Raw genomic sequence first — 26,537 nt, 5'->3', positions numbered from 1 at the left:
GCATATAAGTTTATCCTTTAACAGTACATTACTAGAACCCGTAATCACTCCAAACCGACTCAAACATGCTAGGACATGCTGGTGCTAGGATCAGCTTATGTAGCTACACATCTCGATGTACATGCACGTGTCAAGAAAACATTCTAACCACGATTACACTTGTTCACTGCAGTCAATCTTGCTGGTATTTCCTAGTCATTATGTCGAGCTGATAATTACAATGCTCTGAGCATATTCTGAACCCCGACTTTAGCATGCAACAACTCTATATGGAACACGCTTGTCTGTCGATTTGTGTGCCTCTCGTCCCGTCTTGTTCGCGCAGTTTATACCCTTTCTGTTCATCATGAACCAACTAGCCCGCCAGAACGTCCTTCTGAAAACTAACACAGAAAATATTAATTCGCATTAAACTTGAATATGGAAATTTTGTAAGGTGTACCTGATTAACAGCCTATCAACTGTTCAGTTTATTAATATATCTCAAGAGAAAGTGTACAACTGCTGTATTTTGATGGTGCTCAACCATGGCGCACAAACAACACGGCTAATGAGAACTGTTGAACTTAATTCAAGGACAACATAGCGAGCCATACAAATGAAAATGGTAGGCATAATGTTAATTAGAGACAGCAAGAGGGCAGACTGGTCAGGTGACCAACTTGAGTTAATTACATCTAGTCAAAATCAAGAAGAAATGGGCTTGGGTACGGCATGTAATGCGAAGACAAGATAACCGCTGGGCCCATCAGGGTAACTGACGATTTCAAGAGAAGGCAAGCAACTGAGGATATGGGAGACACCTCAGGCAATAAGGAAGAGAGTTAGGTGGGCGGAAGGTATTAATGAGTTTGCGTGGATTAGGTATCAAGAGCTGGCACAGGACAGGGTTAACTCAAGGGAAGAGGCCTTTGTCGTGCAGTGCAAGCAATTAGGCTGATGATTACAATCATAAAGCAGTCCAGAATCCACACAGATAGCTTTATCCCATAAAATCATGGTACAACCACGATACATCAACAGTATTTAATCTTTGGTCAACCTCTGATGCCCATCAAAATACCTCGTCTCAGATTCCCTGTACATGCAGTGTTTACATGACTAAACTACATCCTTTGACAAATAACTGTTAGCTGCCTAAGCTTCTACGGGCTAGCCAAATCTGTGTCAAATGCAGAGTCAGGTGTACTGACGCCGCCCATAAAGCCAGATGGAGTAGGCGTTAGTAAGCAGAGCAACCAGGACCTCATTGAAAGGTTGCTTGAAGATGGCAACCTAACTGGTGTAGAGCAACACATAAAAGACCTCAGTAATGTTGTTCCAGATCATGGCCCATGCGTTGTTGCAAAGAGTGATGCAAGCCCTGGTTTGCATCGCTCTTTTTACATGCAAGACTAGTTTTTTACACCTGTGGATATGTAGCAAGGAAGTGTGTTCTCAAAACAAACTGTGAAGAGTGCCACACATTGCTCCTTACAAGCAAGGAGAGTGTAGAGTTGCTGGATGCTGCTGACTCCATGAGGTTGAAGGACAAAGGTGGTCTCCTGTACCCTCATGATCGCCTGTTCCGGTTCATCTGTAAACTGGAAGACCTCTTCACTAGATGCTTCAGCTTAAATGAGCTTCATCATGACAGTGTCATGGACATTGTTAATTTGATAAAGAAAAAGCAGCAAGAGAGCGTTGGATTTGTTAATCATTCCGAGTAGCTGACAGTGCAAATTGTTGCCTTCTATGTGACCACACGTCTACACTTCTTTGTAAGGGCCCTTAATACCGCCAGGTGCCAGAAACTGGAAACCGCTAACTACCTAAAGCTAACTCGCTGCACATGAGCATGTTTGCTTGTTTTTCAGGGAATCTTATTTCATTACTTTGCGCTTTCGTGTGAACAATTCTCAAACACTAGCTTTGAACAAATTGTATTGTGATTATACCTACTGCACTTGTCTTGAACCAATTATTTTAAATAAACATTTGGTGTGTAAAAGTGCTTTTTCTTAATTCTGACTTCATCTGCTTCAGTACTAAATAAAATGATAGCTTCGTCCTGCGTGTTTGAGGAATAAGACAAAGTCACAACAACAGTGCTTGTAGAGGTCGGCGACCCCAGGGACCGGATATTGCAAAACGAAAAACGCGCAGAAGACTTAGCACTGACATATAATAGCGGCCGTGAACATTGGTGCAATTCCGATGTTTTCACTGCATTACTAGCGATGCTGTCTGCTAGTGTGATAAGAGCGCCTGTGATAAGAGAACTGGAGTGCGAAGTGCCTAGAACATGCTGTGTGCCTCTCGCAGGAGCTGCTCGTACTAACCCGCAAGTAAAATGATGCACACGTCACTGTTCAGAGCAAATTCTGACTAGTTACTGAAGTAAACGCGAAACTTCACGCATTTCGTGCCTTGCGCCGTCTGCTCAGCTGAAGTAATCTGACGAAAACTTAGCCCTGCTGAAATCATATTACTTCGATTAATTTGCTCATAAGCAAATAAGAACATTTGCATCGGGAGTAGTAAGCATACATGCAGCAATAATAAAAGAAAACTTCCGTGCTTGCTGCTGCCTGGCTACTGTCGGTCTCTGAATGGTACTCGGTTAGGCGCCGCTAGGGTCAACTACTAGAGTTAACATGAAGTGCCTCACGCGCTGACTGCCGCTCTTTCCACTACCCAAAAAGTATTCTAGTACACTGTACCTGCACCGTCTCCTCGATTTCAATGGGCCCCGAGCGCTAGGCAGCGCTAAAAGATGACCCTCAATTTCGGTTTCAACGGCTGGGAGACTGTGATGCGCGGCGCCCGATCATTGTTTCATTCTTTTTTCGGGCTTTGAGCAACAACTTTTAGTTCGTTAACAACAAAAAACATGTTTTTGGATGTCTCAGAGTGCAGCAAATGCTTAAAGAGTCTAAGATTACTGAAAGAGGATCATCAGTTTCGATTTCGAAATCTAAAAGCATGCCGTGTTCTATCATGCCGTTAGGACCTTTTGTCTCCTGTATAACCAGCCACTTTTGGACGGTTTACAACAAAAGGAGCATGTTCGAAGCATCCATATTGCAGCAGGTGCTTAAGTGGCTAGAAATACCGCAAAATAAGTGTTTACACTGCATGATGCATGGTTGTATATATTGTACTGTTGCCAATGGCAACAAATAAACTATTACGGACAAGCAAAAAGGGAAAATAATCCATGTGATAGAAAAAGGACAGGAGGAAGTCCGGAATTACTTGAGCTCTCAACTGTAGCCAGGTGACCTGTGGCAAAGGAGGACTGCATATGGCAATGAATGGAAGCCGGAGACGTCGTGGTAACTTGCCTGCAGGGGGCACATCCTTCATATGTAATGTTCTTAGAACTTTGCAAAGCGCGTGTTTGTTACAATCTTGCTGCGGAGCATTGCAAGAGATGTTTCAATCGGGTGAAGTAGATTGCGTTGTTTCTGGTCATTTTTCCAATGAGCTTTCGCTGAACGGTACCTCCTTGAATAACGTTGACAAATTTCAAATAAACCCATGCCCCTCTTTTCTATTCTTTTCGCAAGAAACACAGCTCACTAGGTTCCTGCGTGATGCACACGCGCACAGTGACGTCGGGACTAACACAGCAGGCCTGACTAACCGGATTTATCCAAATGACAAGCACGTGCGTTGATGAAATGACAACTGGAACAAGGGGAGTATCAGACATGGCGAGCAATCGTACGAATATTGTTACGGTGTGGGATGCCACGGGGTGGCCACGGGCCCGCCCAGAGAAATATAGCAGCAGTACGGAGGAGAGCCGGCGAAGCACGACCCGCGGCGGCCAAGCTTTCTCGTTCTATCTCCCTCGTGCTAGAGCCACGCGCTCGCTCTCCGCCTCTTCTTTTATTCCCGTATCACCTTTCCACCGGGGGGGGAGGGGGGGGGGGGGTGCGGAGAAGTCAGGCCGTGCTTTGATGCAGGGTTTCCTGGGGCGATGTAATGTGGGCTCGCAGATAGGAAACAGTCACACTCTTCGTTGAATTCGAAGTGTGTGAGCTGGGCAAAAGTGTCTGCAGTCGCCGAAGAAGGTCCCACACCGGTTAGGCTAACTTCAGGGAGTTTTATGCAGATTGAGTGGCGATTCGTTTATGGGACTGTATTGCGTGGGGAAGGCATGGAGCCAGCAGGCGACGACGGCACTGATGAGGACCCGGTAGCTAAGTCGGAGTCACCGCAGGCGCTGTAGACATATCGCTTCATGTTTGAAACATGCTCTGGGAAAATGTGGTGCACACCGCATGGTCGATGCTCTGGCAGGTCTTCGAGGCGGTATGTCACGGGGCCGAGTCGGGCAACGACACGGTAAGGGCCGCGGTATCGGGGCAAGAGCTTCGCGGCACGGCCAGTCGCACGGATGGTGCGGTGAACGAGGACCAAGTCACCGGGCCGGAAGGGGGGATGTGGTGGTGGTGCTGCCGCGTTGGCCGCTTGCACACGCGCGTGAGCCGTGAGGAGGTTGCGCTGGGCGTCGAGGCGGGCGGAATGAAGTCGTTGAGCAGATTCAGTTGGTGACGCAGTGGGATGGGGAAGGCCCAACTGCGCGTCGAGAGGGATGGAGGGCGTTCTGCCATAGACGACTGAGAACGGCGTCACATGCGTTGTTTCTTGCGCTGCAGTGTTGACTGCAAAAGCTGCAGCAGAAACAAAACGATCCCAGTTTGTGTGGGACGGAGCGACGTAGGATGCGAGTATATCCGTGAGGGTACGGTTAACACGCTCCACGAGGCCATTGCACTGCGGATGATTGACGGATGTAGTGGAATGCGCAATGCCGAAGGAGCGGAGGGCTCGCTCGAATTCATGGGACATAAAGCAGCTCCCACGGTCCGTGAGGAGGCGCCGGGGAACACCGTGCCGAAGAACGAGATGCTGTTCCACAAACGCGACGGCATGAGCGGACGACGTGTCTGGAACGGGCAGTGCTTCGACCCACTTGGAGAAGTAGTCGATCGCAACAAGAACAGACCGGTTGCCGGCACGCGTTTGCGGAAACGGGCCCAAATGATCCAGTCCAACCAGCTCGAAAGGTGAACTTGGTGGCGAAAAAGCCTGCGGGAGTGGCTTGGGTACACCTGTGGACGGTTTTCTGTACTGGCATGTCTGGCAGGACGCCACGTGTTCCTTGACATCTCTGGACATATTAGGCCACCAAAATCGCTCCGACACTCGTGCGTAGGTCTTGCCGCGACCAAGGTGACCAGCCGTGGGAGCGTCGTGTAAGCCGCGCAAGATTTGCGACCGCAGTGTTGCCGGCACAACTGGCAACCAGACGGGTGGTCGACCACGGAGCCGCTTCACATGACACAAGAGGTCGTCCCTCATTCGATAGACCCGGCGTAGTTGGCGGAGGCCTGCGCCGGCGGCGGTGCCAAGGGAGTGGATTATGGCAGCAATGGCGGGATCTTGCGTTTGTGCAGTCCTCAGGTCCGTCAAAGCCGTCACGGAACAAGGGTGGCGAGAAAGGAAATCGGCATCTTAATGGGCAGAGCCGCGCCGATGCACTATTGTGAAATTGTACTCTTGAAGTTGCAGGGACCAGCGTGCAATCTTGGCATTCAAATGTTTGGCGGACTGCAGCCAAGTGAGAGCGCTATTGTCCGTGACTATGGTGAAGTGACGGCCGTACAGGTAAGGACGGAACTTCTCGACGGCCCAGACAACGGCGAGGCACTCGAGTTCTGAAGAGTGGCGGCGGCGCTCAACGTCGGAAAGCTGGCGGCTGGCATAAGCTAGGACTTTGTGGTCACCAGACTCGTCTTCTTGCAGGAGGACAGCGCCGAGCCCATCTTGGCTGGCATCCGTGTGGAGGACGATGGGGGCCGATTCGTCGTAATGGACCAATGTAGGAGGCTCGAGGAGGGCGTGCTTGACGTCAAGAAACGCGAGCTGTTGGGCCTGCGTCCAACTCCACGGTGCATTCTTCTTCAGCAGGGCGGTCAATGGAGCGCTGCGCTTGGCAAAGTCCGGAATGAAACGACGGAAATACGAAGCAAATCCAAGGAAACTTTTGAGCTCCTTGGCGGTGGTGGGAGCTTCGTAAGCTGTAAGCGCTTTTAGCTTTTCAGGGTCGGGACGGATGCCATGCCGGCTCACAACGTGACCCAAGTACGTCACCTCCGCGAAACCGAAGAAACATTTTTTTGGTTTTAAGCGAAGCCCAGCAGAGGTAAGGGCTTCGAGGACGAGTTTGAGGCGTCTCTGGTGTTCTTCAAATGTAGCCGCGTAGACAATTACGTCATCCAGGTAGACCAACGCCATAGTCCACTTCAAATGGCCTAAGACTCGGTCCATGAGACGCTGGAAGGTGGCTGGAGCGTTCGAGAGACCGAAGGGCATACGGTTGAACTGGTAAAGGCCGTCGGGAGTCACGAAAGCCGTCTTTTCCGCATCATCGGGGTGAACAGGCACCTGCCAGTAGCCCGAGAGCAGATCTAGCGTGGAAAAATAACGGGCCCCCTTCAGGCGGTCAAGCGCATCGTCGAGGCGAGGCAGCGGGTACACGTCGCAATTAGTAATAGCATTTAGCTTCCGATAGTCAACGCAGAAGCGGAATGTTCCATCCTTCTTGCGCACAAGGACGACAGGGGAGGACCAAGGGCTACAAGAAGGGGCAATGATTCCCTGGTCAAGCATGTCGCACACGTGCTGCTGGATGACTCTCCGTTCGGCTGGCGCTACACGGCGAGGTTGGTGATGAACGGGCCCGCGGTTTTCGGTGTTGATCCGGTGTTGAGCCCAGGAAGTGCACCCAAGTTCACCGGCGCTGAGAGCAAGGCAACTGCGATGCTCGAGCAGCAAGGTCTTCAGAGAGGCGAGCTCCGCGCAGGTCAGGCTGGGTCCAAAGTTAAATTCTTCCCATGATAGGATCGCCGGCGCTGGAGGGTGGCGAGGCGGGGCTGCAGGGTGCAGAGACGCCACTGGTGACCCGGGGTCCAAAACTGAGGCTGTACCCAATTGCGTGCCGGGAGTCAGCGCGAGAGGTACGCTGCTGATGTTGAGTATAAATACGTGGGCCTCTCCTTTGAGCACAGGCAGAAGGCTTCGAGGGGAGGTCATCTGACGGGCTGGAGCTGAACACCGGATGGGTTCGAACAGCATGTCTGCTGTGACCGAACTGTCAAGCTTGGCATACACCCACGTTGCCGCACCTGGTGGCAGGGTCACGGCGTTCTGAGGCGCTCCCGGCAGCGACTGCAGAGCCAGGCGCTCAATGGCGGCGGCGAGGTCCTGGTACGTCTCCCCGGGCTCTTGACGGCGGGCTCGCAGGCGGTGGTACTGCACACGGGGTTGACCTGAGGCACCATAGTGGTCGGCGAGGAGGCCCGCCAGAACAGTGTAAGAGCCCAGCTGGTCGGGCGGCACGTTCTGCAGCAGCTCGGTGGCGCGGCCCCTCAGTTTTGCAACGAGCATCCATGCCTTCATTTGCTCGTCCCAGCCTCTCGCCGCCGCAATACCGTCCAGCTGGATGCTAAGCATCCCACGAGATGGTGCCGTCAAATGTGGGCAATTCCACAACGTCCAACGAACACTGCGGCGAGGACGCACCCGCGCCAAGCACGCCATTGGCGGCCACGACCGCAGGCCCAGCGACGGCAGAGCCGTAAACAGCGGCGGCGGGGACGCCCAAAGGCACCTGACCTGTGCTCGGCTCGGCTGGCACCAGGCGACGGAGTTCGCGCCGGAGAGCTTCCATCTCCCCAGCCTGGGCAGTCAGACGGGCCTCCCATGCGTCCATCCGTTGGGTGACTGTATCCAGGAGGCGCTCAACACCGGCGTCCGGCTGCTGCGAAGAGCCGAGCCCCTCCGAGCGCCTAGGTCTAGCGGCGCCGGCCGCCGCGTCGTCGGCGCTATCGGCTGGTGGTGGACTCCTGTCGTCTGGCACGTCGGGTGCTTGATTCCGGGAGCGGGTGAGCGGCATGATCCCACCGCTGCCACCAAAATGTTACGGTGTGGGATGCCACGGGGTGGCCACGGGCCCGCCCAGAGAAATATAGCAGCAGTACGGAGGAGAGCCTGCGAAGCACGACCGGCGGCGGCCAAGCTTTCTCGTTCTATCTCCCTCGTGCTAGAGCCGCGCGCTCGCCGCTCGCGCTCGCTCTCCGCCTCTTCTTTTATTCCCGTATCAATATTAAAAAAACTGCACTTGGAGGCACAGACACGTGCGCACTTACAAGGAAAAATGGCATGTGTCGGTGCTATGAAGGCGGCGGAATTCGTTTATTACTGCTCAGTGGTTAGGGCGCTCGGCTACTGATCCGGAGTTCCCGGGTTCGAACCCAACCGCTGCGGCTGTGTTTTTATGGAGGCAAAACGCTAAGGCGCTCCTGTGCTGTGCGATGTCAGTGCACGTTAAAGATCCCGAGGTGGTCGAAATTATTCCAGGCACCTCTTTCTTCCTTTCTTCTTTCACTCCCTCCTTTATCCCTTCCCTTACAGCGCCCTCCAGGTGTCCAACAATATATAGAAAGATACTGCGCCATTTCCTTTCCCCAAAAAACAATTATTATTATTATTACTGCAGTTTTAAGAATTTTTGGGAAAGAGGTTTCTTGTTGTACATGTACATCTTCGCAACTGCGTTCTTGTCTGTTATGTCAAGTGCATGATTTGTTAGCAACGGTTTGATGAACTTGTTGCATATAATATGCCGCTATCCTTGTTCTCGCAGGTCAGAACAGGGAAACCCGCGATTTTATTCACACTGTAGAGCAAGCATGTGTCGAGTGGCCTTTGAAGATGCGTTCGGTCTTTGAGCATGATATCGGTGAGCTTCTTGAGGTCCTGTAACACTCTTAGGAGCGCTGAAGTCGGTTAAAAGAGTCCGCTCCTGTCTTGGTGGGCAGTCAAACTGTCTAAAGTAGCATTTCCTTGGCTGGAAATGCAAGCTACAAACTGCAGAATAATTTGATGTTGTGCTTGGCATCCAGGTTTTTTTGTTCAAATTACCTTGAGCAGTCTTTCCCGGAGTTCTAAGTTGGCAGGAATTTCATGGAATGAAATGCCAGGCTTCTTGTTTCGCTGACTAGACATTCAAAACGAAACGCAACAGCAATGCAGTTTCACTCGCTACTTCCTCCAGCAACTGCAGTCATCAACACGTCACTTCTCAAACGGTAACACTAAACACACCACACAAATAATATAAGAAACAGCGCACCAGAAGGCATACTTTTTACTGCAACAGCAGTCACAAGAAAATTCTGTGCTGCCTGTGTGACATCTGCTAGAGGGTCATCTGACAGAGCCGCCACACGGCGGACACGCGCTATATGGAGGGCAGAAAAAACCCTGATGCTTCAGGCATGTTCTTCAGGAGGCATTGGAAACTGTTTAAGGATCTGACTCGTGCCCACTGAGAAGTGAATGACTCGGCGGCAGCGATAGCCACAAGCATGCTCGGCAGTCATCGAACTGAATGCCTGCAGTAATTCTTGGTTCAAAGGAACAAATATAAATGAAATGAAATGGGAAACTTTATAGATAGGAAGCTTTACGCACTAAAAGTGATCAATTGCATTAAAAAAGTTAGTGCATAGTTTGTTTAAATTCTGCTAATCATGACCATGTACACGGGTCAGACAGTCGACTTCTGCTGGAACATGACTGGTTTAGGTTACACATATACGAAATGCTTTACAACTGGCTACGAAGCTAAGCAACTCGATCAGCCCCACTGTCCTTTGCATTAAAAGAGTCCCAGAACAGATGTGTTCCACTTGTCAGAAATCTGACCCAAGTGCAAGCAATTGGAAGGTGGGGTGTTGAAGGGGGGGGGGGGGCCACTGTCCCCTCTGGAAAAATGTTCCGAGGTCCCTGGCCGGGCGAGCACGTGGCCGCGAAAAGCGCATAAAAATCTTTCACACTACGCCAGGGAAACGGCTTACGGGGATTCAGCCCTTCCCAATTTGTTCGTACTGTCAGGCACCGACGACCAAAGCAACCACCGGCGCCAAAAATCATGCTGGATTTTTTCTACAGTCTTTTTCACGCTCGAAAAGACATTTAGGCACAAACATTGCGAACTCGGGCTGGATTTCGTGGCAACGCCCATGCACTTGGAGTCACATAACGCAAGGAGCCTCATCCAAGCACAAAGTTTCAAGGGCATTTCGATGACGAGCGGGCTCGTTGCGGCATCTCCTGGTGGCCACGGAATCTACGGAGCGCATGGATTCCAGTTCGAAACTTTATGGATATAAATTTCTCATAAGTTTTGTCCTTAAGCAAAACAGCAAAAATCAATGCAAGTAGAACGGTTTGTTCCTTCAGGTCCATAAATGTGTAATTAGAAAAACATCACTGTTCATTAACTTTTAAAACTGCAGAAATTTTTGGCGGTTATTGTAGCAGTTAGCATCATGATCAAAATTATCACGTGAATATGGACATCAATAACCAATTTTGACCGACATTGAAAGCCCAGCCCACGTGGTGCTTCCCAACAAAACACACTCGGATATAGGGTACTTGCCGCGTCATCTGGGGGCTTTCGTTCGTCCTTTTCTTTCCTTTTTAGCTACCTGCTTTTAGTTCTTTTTTGAACTAAAGCAATACCCTTCTTTAATTCCGGGTGCAGAATAATTGTTCTCGCTGAGCATGCAGCTAAAATACACATTTTCATATTGATTTCTCCATGAAGTCTAAGGTTGGACGAAATCTCGTCTGGACTGGTCCATTATTCTACCCATATGATGCTGCTGCGGCCACAGCACGGCCCAAATATGTATCACGATTTTTGCAATCATTGTTTTGTTCTTGCCAGGATTGTCTCTTTCTATGCGTAAAGGTGATTGTGCAACATGCTTATTTGCCTTGTATGACGCATAACATACATCAACTTTTGCTTAGATGTGTAGATTTATGAGGCTGATGCGTATCTTTAAATACCTCCTTGCCAGGTTCTGTGGAAAGCGTAGCAGGGGGCGGCAGAAAGTTAGGTGGGCGGATGAGATTAAGAAATCTGCGGGCACACGGTGGGCACAGATGGCAAAGGACAGGGTTAATTGGAAACACATGGGAGGGGCCTTTCCCCTGCAGTAGGTGTAGTCAGGCTGATGATAATGCAGTGAACATTGCTTCCAGCGAGACTTTTTTGCCCTTTATTAAGCTGTAGCTTCACATTCGTGATATTCTACTGTATATTGGCATTTCTAATGCATATATTGCAGAACTCCTGCTTTTTACATGTACACTCTGTTGCAACTATAATTTCGGTGCAGTAACCCACAATACTCAACTGGTGGCTGCTGCACCTGCACAATAACTGGAACGAAGGATTTTTCCCTGGCTGTTGCATATGTACAAAATTGTAAGCAATGTTCTTGAATGACAAAGATCTGTTAAAATATTTGTTCTGAAAAGCGTTCATTTCATGGTCTAAGTTTTTCATATCAGCGGCTTGCACTCCTTTGCTGGTTTTGAATTAATATAGTTCTAAAGTTCACGTGATATTTCTTTACTTATTAAATAGACAAAAACATGGCAGCATTATCAGTTATTCCTCCCACAATTTTTGGGACATAAGAATAAAGAAATACATATTGTACTTGTCTTGATGGTGCGTAGCATTCAAGAATTCGTTTGCAGCACATGTGGAAAACCTGTGCTCCCCTCCGGTTCGACGCGTCCGGCCACCTTCATCATCGTGCGTTAGGACAGCACCGACTGGGCAAGGAAGGAAGTCTCCCTCATGGGGGGGAAGCGGGGGCAGCGACGGGAGCACACACCTAATACATTGGCAATGCAGCTTTTATTAATGTATTTGATCCGTCGACCAATTCTATAAAGATGAGGCCGCGAGCTGCAACGTAACCCCCCCCCCCCCCCCCCCTCGAACAAAACCTTTATTTAACCGTATTCTTAATCATAGCAAATACTATCGCAAAATTCATCCTTCTTTCGAATACAAATTCCAAAAACTTTAGGCAAGCGTAGCAGGAGGCGCCAGAAGTTTGCGGGGTAAGGGGCCTGACGCTAATGACGACTGATTCCTCGGGCACTGCACAAACAGCGACTTTGAGCATTTTGGAACCTTCCAAACTGGGGCTCCTCCGGCACAAGGCAACAGCGATATTGCATCAGCCCACAAACTGTTAACTTCTGGGGTAGACCATTCCGCGACCTAGTTATTTCAGTCATCCGGAATACTTTTTGCCTGGCGCTAGCCAACAGAATGGCCCCCAGTAGCGCCCGAGTACTACAACGTCCTAGACAAGGTGCAAAGAAACGCCGCTCCCAAATACCAGTGCCGCGATCACCCGCTATATATACCCACCCATCTGCGACAGTGGAAAACAAAGGCAGACTTGCGGGACGGCAATGTGCGCCAAGCAAGCGAAGCAGCTCTGATCACCGGCGAGCTGTGCCAGGCAGAAGGAAGCGGGCTCCAACAACTGGGGCCGGCAGGCGACGACCGCAGTTGTCAACGCGTGCGCAGTAATTTAGCCGACACACGAACGCACACGCCGGGTTACGCCCGACGAGCAAGCGGCCCGGGGCACGCCGACTGGACGGGGCCGCCCGACCCTCAGCACCTTGGAGCGCATCGATGGGCCCGGCCCGCTCCTATCCTACGGGACGCCCTTTCCGAGTAAAGTGGCCGGAGCGCACGCCAGAAATGCTCAGCGATCGAGGAGCAGCAGGGCGAATACAGCGGTGAGCGTCTAGGACTCGGCTCAATCTTACTCACTCGGGCGTTTCCCGCTGACGACGGCTGACGCTGGACGTGCGCTCGCAATCCGTCGGAGGTCGTCGATTGGGCGGCACAGTTGCGGGGAGGGCTGCTTTTAATGCAAGAGAAGCCTCCCGAACACGTCCACGCACCGCTCCAAAAGCAGCGACACGCCTGACTCATTCGAGGAACGCGAGGGGGCGAGCGATTGCCGCCGCGCATGCGCACTTGAAAGCGCCAAGCAGGCGGTTGCCGTGGCAACCACCAGTGTTTACCTTCACTTCTTCCCGCAGGTAGCGTTCCTAAGGCCACTGCTCGAGCAAGGCCACTTTCTGATGCGCGCTTTAAGCTGTGCTATAAAGCAGCAGTGGGTGTGGCGCTGTCAACGAACACCGAAGCCCACTCTGTTGCTCGTACAGATAACGTGGAAGGCAAACATGTTTGCTGTGCCTTGGAACGACGAAGCCGACGTTTCGAAACCGAAACCACTTCGAACGTCGGTGTGCGTGTTTCACGACAGGCGGTGTGTATGGTTGCCCTCCCGTAAAGCCCCTTGATATTATCAAGGGGCTTTACCCTCTCGAGGTCTACCCTCGCGTGCTGGCTGAAGGCTGAAGCAATCTTGCTTGACGAAATAGGCGTTGCTCGTTAAAACGGAGACGCATACCAGACACCTTTTATTCTCCGCACTTTGCATTCTCAGACGGAAGTAATTAGTAAGCTATTAATTAGTCTGGAAGCCAGGCATTCCGATTGGAAAATCACCTCCACTGAATTCTGTTTACCAGTTAAAAAGTTCAAAATGGATTAAGCGGCTTGCAGTCAAAAATCAAACTTCAGGTAGCTTGGATCAGCATGAATCAAAGTGGCGCGCTCTGCCGGACAGTCTTTGCGTCCTCATCAGTTTACGTCTGTTTGCATTGTGTCGTACAGAATGGGCTGCCGCTGAAAGCGCGCGGTCAGCGCTGGCGGGACTCACGTCGACCGCAACGGGGTCAGCGGGTGACCGCCACCAAAAAAGGCCTCGGGGTAGCGAGTGTCACCCCCACGCCACCGTGACGCGCCTGGCGCGTGGGACGGGCCGACGTGCCCCCGCAGTTTCGCCCAAGCACGCCACACGGCCGAGTGCTCCCGCTATGATCGCGGCAAGTAGCCCACGATCGCATCCTGCCTCTGCGTCGCACGTGCGGTATACGCGTACGTGTGCGTGACGTGCTGGTCTCGTGACTTGTTCCCCCAGCATTTATGCTCAATTTTTCGCAGTGGCGCTCGAAGCTAGCCAAAGCAATTGTTGCCACTGCTGACCAACAGCCGCCATTTCTGCACTGTCTGTCGAAAAATTTTCTTCGTGTGAATGGTGTTCCGCCACGCTCCAGCTTTCCGCGATGTTTCTTCAGAAGCGTTATCCGCCCCTGGTCTTCTCAGCTTGGCGGTGATGACCACAGGAATAAACCTCGGAGTCGCGGAAGGCGGATGCTTAGTCCAGTCTGGCTCCGAAGGGCCTCTTTCGAGAACGTGTCGAGAGAAGTGAAGAGGAAGAGCGGAAGCGCCTGGCGGCGTGTTTTTCACATCGTTTATACAAAGTAGACAAATCGTTTCTAAAGAGTTTTTTGCTCAATTTACGACACAGACCTGAAATAAGCGACCCCCGCACTCTGCCAGTGTGCTGGACGGTATTTGACGTGAAACGACTCACAGTGAAATCCATCGGCGGTTCTAACGTGTGTTCAGGGCCGGATTAAGAAAAATGGGGGCCCTGGGCTAATGCGCATGCAGGCCCCCTTTCCCTATACTGACCCTCCTCCCCGCCTGTCGCCGGGTACGCTACTGAAATTATGACATGTTTCATTTTAATTCCACAAAATTAATAAGAACGAAGTGCGATCAACGGGATTATTATTATTGCCAACAACAAAACTTGCTTGAAACGCGTGCTGTTGTTAACACCACCACATATGCTCACTTTGTGATTAATCAGATTTCTGTTATTAATCTGTTTTCAGCAAAAGCTAGGCTTTAAGGAAAAGTTTAGTGCACTCAAGACGAACAAGAACATACAAAAGACAACACAGCTCAGATGTCGATCCTTCTGAAACTAGGCTTTGTTTGCATCACTAAGTTTAACCTCGTGGGGAGACGCATGGTTGTATCCAAAACATTATTTATAAAATTCAAGCATCGATCAGACTGCAGTAATCGTTATACACGTTACTCTATAAATATGCAAGATATATACAATACTTAAAGCAATACAAACGCCATAAAAATGCGCTGAATACAGATGAAAATTACCAACTGTAATTACAAAATGTTATTTGAAAATATTTTCGTTAAAGGTAAGACAAGCAAGGCCGACACCAAATAAATGTGGCACTATCAAAAACAACAAAAAATACAGTTCTTTATAAGCACGCTAAATATCCCAAGAAGAAGAAGCAAGAGACGAACAACGAAGATTTGCATATCTTGAATTACACTGCTCAGCGTTTCATTGGCGATGATGATCATCTTCATCGTTCCATTGGCAACGTGGAGGCTGGGAGGCGACACAACGAACTTATTGGAACTATTCATGTCCTCTTTTAAAAATGCATCTTTCGCGCCTTCGCTTTGGCGAAATCAGATATAGTCTGTTCGAAGGATAGATCGCGGATGAGGTCACTTTCAATGGACATGATAACAAGCGAGTTCCCCTTGTCGTCAGGGGGGCTCGAACGAAGGCGATTTTTTATCAGCGACAACTTGGAAAACGATCGTCCTGGCACACAGAGTTGTGCAGAAAGTTCGCAAACTGAACGATTTCATCGGAAAATGCTGGCTCCAAATCATTTTTGTAGGTTTTCACCAACTTATCAACCTGCTGTGCCAGAGAGGCCTCGCTCCCAACTTCTGTCAGCAATTTTAAGAATCCGAACCTTTCGCAGAGGTCAGTGTAGGCAGCCTTTCGCACTCGCAAAGCCGAGCCTAGACTGTCAAGTACAACACTGTAGGTCTCTGTGGAGTTCGCTGACCATTCCGCGAACTCGTTGGTCTTGTGTTCGCAAGGAAGGCCGCTCCAGCGGGGTCGGAAGTCCCCAACAAAGGGGCCCGTCCCGTCCCTGCCTCCCCTTTGTGCAGCGGACGTCCTCGTTTACGCCGCGCCGTCACGGGGATGACCCGCCGGGAAAAACGCGAACCAAGTACAGCTGACGACATGTGGTTGTTAAGGGTATGACGAGGTTTCGGGGGCGCACGAGATACGGCTGAGTATTAGCCGAGTGACCGGAAACCCACTATTCCTGTAACGACTGTCTACTTCCCTTAACGAATGTGTTCTCTTTGTTGCTGTCCACAACCTGAGTCATCGCCTCGTCGGCACATGTTTCTATCGTCTGTGGTGCCGTGGGTGGCGTGGGGAACGGAAGTCGCATTTGTGTTGTTTGTCTATTTGATTGCAACCTCTCCTTTCCCAAATGTTTAATCAGTACTTTTTCCCCAATCTCTGATCAGTGGGCGGACCTTGTTTTCCTTTCCCTAGCCACTGATTGGCGAGATGGGTCGTTTGTTATCTCATTGGTTGCTGTCCCCGCTAAGGGCGGAGACAGAGGGTTTAAAACCAAGCGCTCTGGGTTGAGCGGGGGCTGAATTCGTCTGATCCACGATTTAGTCATGTAAATAGTTTTCTCCTTGCTTTGTTTCTTCTCGTTTTTTTTACCTATGTTGTAAATAAATAGTTAACCTTCTCCTTTCCTTGAGTAATGTGAATGTTTGCGAGTAGAACCACCGGGTCATCAAGAAACCCCGATTTCACCATCAAGTAGTTTCCTCACATCGCCACCGGAAGGGGAAACTCAACTGTCTCTACGATAAACTTTTTTTCTACCTTGTAGAGCACTATCGCTTTTTCCGTTCGGGTGCTTGCTCAAAACGATGCGTTTGTCCTCATCCTGATAACATTGATTGGCACGTGCGTGCTCTAACTTCGAAGGTATCAAAGAGAGGTCGCAAAGAATTAACAAAGCCTTCTAGAGAGCTTAGCAGGTCTACAGCAGTTGAAATGTCTAGGCCTGGTTTCTGAAGTGCTACGCTCGTTTTGTCAAAGCGCTCCAAGATTTCACTCCAGAAAATCGCCATGAATGCAGTCTGTAGTTTTGATACTAGTGAGTCGCACCGACCAAAAATTAAGATGGAATGACGTTTCGAAACGTCATTCCATCTTAATTTTTGGTCGGTGCGACTCACTAGTATCATGTACCATCCCGACCAGACGGGATTCCGTCAGACCCTTGACTACAAATCTCTAGTTTTGTCATTTTCTTGAAGAGAGAGTGCGCTTCATTCCTAGTGTCACCGTTTTCATCCTCGTTCTTTGATATATCTTCAAGGCAACACAAGACTGCATTGAAATTTTTCACAATGGCCTTACATGATTCAGCATGTCTTGACCACCTGGTCTCAGAGAGACTTTTCAAAGCAAGCTGCTGGCCAGTTCCGGCCATGCTGTCCAAAAGATACCTCCATCGCTTAGGTGAGGCAGCAAAGGACACATACAGTCTCTGAATTACAGTGAAAAATTTGACTGCCTCAAGGCAGCTGTCAACGCTACACGCGCCAACTAATTTCAGTGAATGACCAGTGACGTAGACTGCCAATTCGTTCAGGTGTTTCATTTGAGCTTGCAGTCCTTTGTATTTTCCTGACATATTACCCGCATTATCATAAGCTTGGCACCTACAATCATCAATTCAGATGCCATTGGTCGTCAGGAGGAACATCACGGTATCGAAAAGGTACAAGCCGATATGCGATTCGATTCGAACAAATCCAAGAAAACTTTCGTACACTTTCCCATTTAAATATTATCGTAAAACAACTGACAGCTGATCAACGTAAGGTCTGGAGTCCAATTAACAATTAAAGGGAAGTATTTTGCGCGTTGCACTTCGTCAACAAGACGTTCCTTGACAGCCTTTGCCATATGCTCGATAAATTCATCACAAATGTGTGACCTTTTCCTTTGTTCCGTAGCGTTTGATGTGCTCCTCTAGAAAGGGATCAAACTTGTCAATGACCTCAAGCACTCCCATATAATTGCCATTTCTCGGTGAGCCAAAAATCTCCTCACTGCCCCTAAGCGCTAGGATGAGCTCAGCTAGAAGCTTAACTACCATGACTACGCGCTTCAACACCTCTGCCCAGTAAGCGGTCTCCGTGACAAGATGCTTAACCAGCTCCTTGTCAATTGTGCTGCTCGAGTTAGAGCGGACAAGGCATGCTGCCACGCAGTTCCGGTGCTAGACGCTATATTCATGTGCGCAAACCTTTTCTTCTGCTCTTTTCCAATAAAAAAAAGCCGTGCGTGGTGAAAGCACTGGGGTTGCTTGAAATCGAAAATAGTTTGCACATGAAACAGTAAACGGAACCTTTGGACTCCGAGTACCAGTGTCGCTCGTACGCCTCCCCATTTACAGCCTTTCGCATGAAAAGATGAGGTGACATATAGCGTTTCTGAGTTTTGTATTGCCTTTCGGAAGACGGAAAATTTTCTGCCAGATTTTGAAAATACAGTGGCCCTTTCTCAAGGCGTACTCTTCGAAAGCTGTCAGTAATAACGTCCGGCGACTTCGCCGGGTCACTTGGGAGAATCTCGCAACGTACCTCTTGCTGCGGGGGTGTCTGTACTTCTCTGTTGCCGCAACGAGAAGCCGCCTCATTCGTCCTCTCGAGGCACACTTTGTGGGTGGAAACATGATTATTTGAAGTCAAACGGACAGGAAACAAGTGAGTCGGTTCTTAGAGTGTTGTTTCCTGGCGCTCGCGATTAGGAGGAGGCTCATCGGGGAGGTTTGGCACCTGTTGATCAGCAGTAGTAGAAATCTGGCGTGGCGGACCGGACACCTGGAGCTCTGTGGCAGGGGCCCGGACGAGTTGCATAGACGTTGATGACTCAGGAACAGGACAGGGCTCGGTTAGCGTCGATTGCTCAGAAATATGAACGACCGAGGTTGGCACCATTTTCACAGGATCCAGACAACCAAGATGAGTTAAACCTCAATTGCTTCTTGCCAGGAAACCGTGGTGATGGAGTTGGCAAGTCCTCCACAGAAGCACAGTCGGTACTATCGGGAGTTTGACACGGACTCTGGGTAGAGCGATCATACAGCTCCGCGGAAGCTGCATTCAGTACTTTGTCATCTTTTGGTAGCTTCTTTTCAAGCTCTTCTAACTTCGCCTTTCGTTTAGACGCACTACTTTGATGCTTCCGACCGACATTTTCGCATGAATGGATGCTAATTGTTCACCGCACCGGGCACTTCGTCAGTCCGACGCGACCGCATGTGTCCAATGGTGGCCGTCCCGATGACTGGCGCACGCTGCCTAGATGGTCCGTGACTGGCCGAGAGTAGTGCGTCCCCCGGGAGCTCCTCAGCGGGCGGGCTTATGCAAGCTTAACCGGCGGCTCGCGGCTGAATCGCAGCCCGCGATCAGCTTCCTTTCATAGACGCGCGCCGCGTTTGTCTGTTAGTAGCGCCGAAGCAGGCGTTCACATACGCATAGAGTTCCTTGTACAAATTCCCTCCTTCTCCGTACAAACTGACTCCTTCTCCTGTTCCGGTCTCGTCTTCCTATGAGCTAGGAGCAATCGTCTGATCTGAGAGGTTCTCGATTTTTCTTTCACCCCGTCGACGCCGAGCGCGAGAACGAAGGGGAGAGGGCGACGCCTAGCGCGGCCGTAGTTATGCGCCCTTCGTTGCCTCAGAGTCATCTTTTCCTGCTTCTTTCTGGAAAGTTCGGCAGCCAGTCTGACCTACTTTTTCCGTCGAGCACGCGCGAGGGTGCGCAGCCACTAGGCAGGAATGGGCCCTGGAGACAGGCCTTTGTGTCTAGCTCTCCAACTTCCCCCTTCACTCTTCCACAACCCACATTTCATGCCCCACGGCCGCGGACGTCTTCTTTCCTTTCCCGCCTAGACTTGTGGGTTTCTCAGTAGGCACAGGCTACTACCCACCACGGGTTCGAGCTTCGCGCGAGCCAAGGGCCCCGATCAGCCGTCACCACACGCACCCTGGGGCACCGCTGCGGCGGCGTTCAACCTTTGCAGAGAGGAGAGCGGCTCGCCGCAAGAAACAGGCCTCCAAGTTCACAAAGGAGACGTTTATTGACGCCGTCCTCCAGCGGTACACACACACACTCAACAGTCACCCCGTCCCGGGGCGCGCTCAGAGCAAGGCTCCGGTGCGCGCTAGGGGCAACAAGAGAAATGCGCGCCGCTAGCACGCCGCTGCAGATTGCCCCCGCGGCAGTGCTGTGATCTCTCTCGTGTCGGCCGTTGGGCCGTTTGCGAGAGAGAGTGGGCAGTCTACGCAAGGTGCGCCTGTCAGAGGTCGTTGGACACCTGGACAGGCTCGAGCCGCGGCGGATCAAGGACCCACGCTGGCGAGCTCGAGTATGAACTGGTCCGAACGGCAGAGGCCGGCCCGGACGAACAGTAACGTACGCACCTTACGCTGTCTCGGAGGGGTCTCTCTCTCTGGGCCCCGCTCGGAAGGTCGCGCGACCACCCCAAACGGGTCCCGAATTCCCGCCAAAAGTCACCAATGGCAAAGGCCCTTGGGAAGCCGGGGGCGGAGCTGCGGCCGAATGACCGATTAGCCACCAGCCGTCTCTCCGCCGCTCGAGGCGGGAGAAAGGGAAATAGAGCGACGCGGGATGCCACGCAGACGCCACGGCGGAATCTAGCAGGCTTCCCACATCCTCCTCTCCTTAAATGCCCTCCTACCCATCGGCGGTAGCGTGCGGCAAAATAATAAAAAAAGATTAAAAAATTAATCCATATAAAACTACCACACTTCAGTTCCAGCCATAAACTCAAAAGACAAACAAACAAGAACAGAAAACAAACAACACTTGCATATGTTCCAAGGAGACAAAACTAACTACACTGTACACTGTACACAAGGCCAGCTGACAGGTGGCCTGCAGCCTCATAATGTTCGGTGGCGCGGCCCATTGGGCCTGTCGGCGGCCAACTCACGCTTTTGCTGCCTTCAGGGTCCCGGTAGACGATTTATTGACGGCGGTCCCATGTCCTCCACAAGGTCATCAAAGTTGAGCATGGGGACGTTGACGACGCTCGACGATCCCGAAGAGGACCCGCACGGGAATGGGTGCTGTCCTTCCTGCCCCCCTCTCGGCGTTGCCTTTGAACGGCAGAGGCCGGCCCGGACGAACAGTAACGTACGCACCTTACGCTGTCTCGGAGGGGTCTCTCTCTCTGGGCCCCGCTCGGAAGGTCGCGCGACCACCCCAAACGGGTCCCGAATTCCCGCCAAAAGTCACCAATGGCAAAGGCCCTTGGGAAGCCGGGGGCGGAGCTGCGGCCGAATGACCGATTAGCCACCAGCCGTCTCTCCGCCGCCCGAGGCGGGAGAAAGGGAAAGAGAGCGACGGGGGATGCCGCGCAGACGCCACGGCGGGAATCTAGCAGGCTTCCCACAGACTCTGCCATCAGACTCATCATCACCTGCTATCGGACTCATCCTCCCCCACCCAAATTACCATCACGGTAAAGAAAAGTCGAATGAGAGGCACTGTTCGGTACTGCAGAACATCCGTTCTATAGGACAGCGGCGGAACTATTTGAGAGGTGGAGGGTGGCGCGGTGGTGACGTGAGGCAAGGGAGATTTACGTCCTCATCCCACATATGAACAAATTGTGGGCTTCAGCTTGTGATTTGCTCAAAAGGTGGTATTGCCAAAGAGCAACGGAACAGTCTTGCCAAAGAGAAACAGAAGTGTGGAAGGAATCGTTCTCCGCTGAATGATCTTTAATGGCTTCCATGCGTATCTGCTCATTTGGAGGGCTCAGTGATAGTGCATGCATATATAAAGTGCCACTTCGGAATGAATCTATGTCCAATGCTTAACTTTGTGTTTTGTTGCGCTGTTGTGTGTGGAATTTTTGATGAACAATTCTGTATAGACACCACAAGCAGTGACCAGTTAGCCCATTTTAGTGCTTTCACAAATGCGCAGTATTTCAGAGGTGAATCGAGATTCGGTGGTGCTACAGCTTCTGCATGATGCCCGTCTTGCTAGAAAATTTTCGTTCTTACAGCTGCTGAAATAATAATTTATTTCTGTTAAACATTCACATGATTTTACACAAATTATTTTAGCTCTTAAAAAAGTGTGGACCTGCAGCTCTTATGAAACGTTTATTCATGTTCATAGCGTTCTAGCCTGTGTCACCAACTTTTATTCATGTTCATAGCGTTCTAGCCTGTGTCACCTGCGTGTATATTTATGCACTGCGTATGTTGTACGGGGCAGCTGCAAGTGAACCCAGAGACATACTACCGGATACGTATACTGCTTTACCGGATGCCTCCCACGCAAGCGCAGTGACATGCGCGCGGCCAGGTAAGGTAGGCCGGTATAAGCCTCCAGCAGTACGTCTCTGGTATGCTAAAAACGTGTAATGACTAATGATTAAAGTAGGGGCTGTCCGAAATATTGTAGACATAGGGAGCGAATGTTGACCAAGTTGTGTTTTAACGGTCTCCAGAAAATAATAATAACGGCCACGGCATGTAGTGAAAAGTCAAGATAACTGATAGCCATTATGGGTAACTGATTCTATTTAGAGAGAAGGCAACTACAGCATAGAAGAACCAATTAACCCTCGGCCCTCTGTCCCCAGCGGCTGCGGAGAAACTGACCACGGCGGCGGTCAGACCTGTGACGCAGTGGAGGGTGCTAAGAATCTCTGGCTCCGGACAGGCCGCCATTGGAATCTGAACCTGGCAACGTTTAACGCTAGAACTTTATCTAGTGAGGCTAGCCTAGCAGTGCTGTTTGAGTAACTAGCGGGAATTAAATGGGATGTGATAGGGCTTAGCGAGGTTAGGAGGACAGGTGAGGCGTATACAGTACTAAAGGACGGACACATACTGTGCTATCGCGGATTAGAGGATAGACGAGAACTAGGTGTGGGATTCCTCATTAATAAGGATATAGCTGGCAACGTAGAGGAGTTCTATAGTATTAACGAGAGGGTAGCAGCTATAGTAATTAGGCTGAATAGGAGGTACAAGCTGAAAGTGGTGCAGGCCTACGCACCCACATTCAGCCATGATGACCAGACCGTTGAAAGTTTCTATGAGGACGTAGAATCGGCAATGAATAAAGTAAAATCGCAGTACACTGTACTGATGGCCGACTTCGACGCGAAAGTGGGCAAGAAGCAGGCTGACGACCACGCGGTAGGTGACTATGGGATAGGCTCTAGAAATAGCGGGGGAGAGTTTTTGGTCGAATTCGCGGATAGAAATAATTTACGGATCATGAATACCTTCTTCCGCAAACGAGAAAACAGGAAGTGGACCTGGAAGAGCCCCAATGGTGAAACTAAAAATGAAATCGACTTCATACTATGCGCTAAACCTGGCATCATTCAGGATGTGGCCGTCCTCGGAAAGGTGCGTTGTGGCGTCCACAGAATGGTAAGGTCTAGAATTGTTTAGACTTGAAGAGGGAACGGAAGAAGCTAGTGAAGAAGAAGACCGTTAACGAGTTAGCCGTAAGAGGGAAAGCACAGTAGTTCAGGATAGCGCTGCAAGATAGATATTCGGCTTTAACTGAGGAAGACGATCTTGATGTTCATTAAATGCATGATAATCTGACATCAATAATTACGGAGTGCGCAGTAGAAGTAGGCGGTAGGACAGTTCGAAAGGATACCGGGAAGCTATCTCAGGTGACGAAAGATCTGATTAAGAAGCGCCAAAGCATGAGGGCGTCTAACCCTACCGATAGAATAGAACTAACGGAGCTATCAAAGTTAATAAATAAGCGCAATGTAGCCGACATAAGGAAGTATAATATGGAGAGAATCGAGCATGCTCTAAAGAACGGAGGTAGCCTAAAAGCAGTGAAGAGGAAACTAGGCATAGGTAAAAACCAGATGTATGCATTAAGAGACAAGCAGGGCGATGTCATTAGCAATATGGATAAGATAGGTAACGTAGCCGAAGAGTTCTACCCAGACCTATACAGTAGCCAATGTAATGTGTAGAAATAACAAAGCAGGCCTCATCTTTTTTTACTATTAAAACCGGTGTTCCACAGGGTAGCATTTTAGGTCCGCTATTGTTTCTTTTGTACATAAATGACATCACGAACATCGACAACACACCAGAGTACATAATATACGCAGACGACACAACTATGCTTTTTAAAGGCGACACTCCTGATTCAATAATTCCAGTTGTAAACAGTACACTAAGAAAACTGAGGGCTTGGAGTGAACAAAATTCTCTAATCATAAATACACAAAAAACAAAAGCAGTCATATTCCACCCCAAGCAACGTATAATTTTTAAAAACTTTGATTTATGCTTGGGGGACTCCATTATAAACGTTTCACATTCTGTTCAAGCACTATGAGTTATTTTTCACGAAAATTTGAGTTGGAACGCTCAGACTGACAATGTTGCATCTAAACTTTCAAAATGCATGGGTGTTCTTGCAAAATATCGCTCCTGTTTACCAGTGTCAATCAAACTCATAGTGTACAACGCACTGTTTTTGCCCTATCTCAGTTATTGTTTTTTGGTCCGGGGCAGTACCACGGAGACAAATATCCAAGAACTTTTTCGACTGCAAAAGAACGCAATTTGTTTTATTGCAAATGCTGAATACCGAGCTCACACGGACGAGTTGTTTACCCGCCTCAATATAATCAAAATTCCAAAGCTCTACGAATATTACTTAGCCACAAGGTATAAAAAATCCCTTCACCATATCCATGATAGCTTCTAGACATTTGTGCGCTAAAACCAAATGACTCTTCGAAATCCTGAATTTTGGTGGATCCCTTTTTCACGCACTACATATGGTGATCAAATGCTGCGCCATAACGTTCCAGTACTTCTAAATAAGCTTATCTTGAACAACGTCTGTATTGACGCCTGCAATCAGAAAGACATCCGGAACATATGTTTACGATTGTAGTGTTATTTGTGTTGTTTGCGCCTGAGACAACAGATTAATCACTTAAAGCACTTCTGTTTGTGGTATATTTTGAGATCTAGTGACCGCCTTGCTTGACATGTTTCTTGAGTTACCAGAATGTATATCTTAAGTGCCAAATGTTTTGCGCTTTATTTCGCACGCAAGTATTATTCGCGTTTTTTTGTCTTGTTTTGTACACGTGTCCCCCTCGCTGCAAGCCATGTATACGGGGGGTTCAGGCTGTTTCAAGTGGAAGTTGTTTCCACTTTTTGCCTGAACCAACCCTCAACATTTTGTGATGAAAATAAAACGATTGATTGATTGATTGATTGATTGATTGATTGATTGATTGATTGATTGATTGATTGATCAGAGAGCTAATGAGAAAGACAGCAGTGCACAGCAATGCGTCATCCCGCCAGTAACGAAAGATGAAGCAAAGAAAGCCTTAGAAGCAATGAAAAGGGGAAAAGCAGCTGGGGAGGATCAGGTTACAGCAGATCTGTTGAAGGATGGAGGGGACATCGTGCTAGAAAAACTAGCCACCCTGTATGCGCAATGCCTTATGACATCGACTGTACCAGAAGCTTGGAAGAATGCAAACATTATCTTAATTCATAAGAAGGGAGACGCCAAGGACTTGAAAAATTACAGGCTGATCAGCTTACTATCCGTTGCCTACAAAGTATTTACTAAGGTAATCGCTAATAGAGTCAGGGCAACGTTAGACTTTAATCAACCAAATGATCAGGCAGGCTTTCGTAAAGGATATTGCACAATAGATCATATTCACACTATCAATCAGGTGATAGAGAAATGCTCAGAATATAACCAACCTCTATATATAGCTTTCATTGATTACGAGAAAGCATTCGACTCAGTGGAAACCTCAGCAGTCATAGAGGCATTGCGTAATCGGCGGGTAGAAGAGCCTTATGTCAAAATACTGGAAGATATATATAGCAACTGCACAACTACTATAGTCCTCCATAAAGTCAGCAATAAAATTCCAATAAGGAAGGGCGTCAGGCAAGGAGACACGATCTCGCCAATGCTGTTCACCGCATGTTTACAGGAGGTATTTGGAGGCCTGAATTGGGAACAGTTGGGAATAAGAATAAATGGAGAATACCTAAATAATCTGCGATTTGCTGATGACATTACCTTGCTGAGTCACTCAGGAGGTGAACTGCAAATCATGATCAATGATTTAGACAGGCAGAGCAGATCGATGGGTCTATAAATTAACATGCCGAAAACCAAGGTAATGTCCAACAGGCTAGCAAGGGAACAACAGTTCACAATTGGCAGCGAGAGCCTAGAAGTTGTGACGGAATACGTCTGCTTATGGCAGGTAGTGACAGCTGATCCGGATCATGAGATGGAGATAACTAGAAGGATAAGAATGGGGTGGAGCGCATATGGCAAATTGTCGCAGATCATGAGTGGCAGTTTACCATTTTCCCCCAAGAGGAAAGTGTACAACAGCTTAATCTTACCGGTACTCACCTACGGGGCAGAAACGTGGAGGCTAACCAAAAGAGTTCAGCTTAAGTTAAGGACCACGCAGCGAGCCATGGAAAGAAAAATGATGGGTGTAACGTTAAGAGACCGGAAGCAGGCAGAGTGGGTGAGGGAACAAACACGGGTTAATGACATCCTAGTTGAAATCAAGAGAAAGAAATGGGCTTGGGCAGGGCATGAAATGCGAAGGCAAGATAACAGCTGGTCCTTAAGGGTACCGGAGTGGATTCCAAGAGAAAGTAAGCGTAGCAGAGGGCAGCAGAAGGTTAGATGGGCGGATGAGATTAAGAAGTTTGCAGGCAAAGGGTGGATGCAG

General features: G+C 49.4%; 1 protein-coding gene across 6 annotated transcripts in view; it reads right to left on the bottom strand.

Moving 5' to 3' along the window:
- The window catches only part of LOC144127771 (heat shock protein beta-1), a 217,146-nt gene extending 204,241 nt beyond the window's left edge, over positions 1-12,905 (bottom strand). For 4 of the 6 annotated variants that reach the window (XM_077660663.1, XM_077660665.1, XM_077660666.1 and 1 more), the window contains exon 1: positions 12,722-12,905. The gene's annotated coding sequence lies outside the window, so the exon portion shown is untranslated. Of the gene's footprint in view, positions 1-12,307; positions 12,541-12,721 lie in introns of those variants that run through there. The other 2 variants (XM_077660668.1, XM_077660664.1) reach the window with 2 other exon arrangements.
- Between the last annotated feature and the right edge of the window lie 13,632 nt (positions 12,906-26,537).

Source organism: Amblyomma americanum, chromosome 4, assembly GCF_052857255.1.
Source record: "Amblyomma americanum isolate KBUSLIRL-KWMA chromosome 4, ASM5285725v1, whole genome shotgun sequence".
NCBI lineage: Eukaryota > Metazoa > Arthropoda > Arachnida > Ixodida > Ixodidae > Amblyomma > Amblyomma americanum.
The sequence above is the reverse complement of the archived record's forward strand: the minus strand, read 5'-3'. Positions and strand labels throughout refer to the sequence as shown.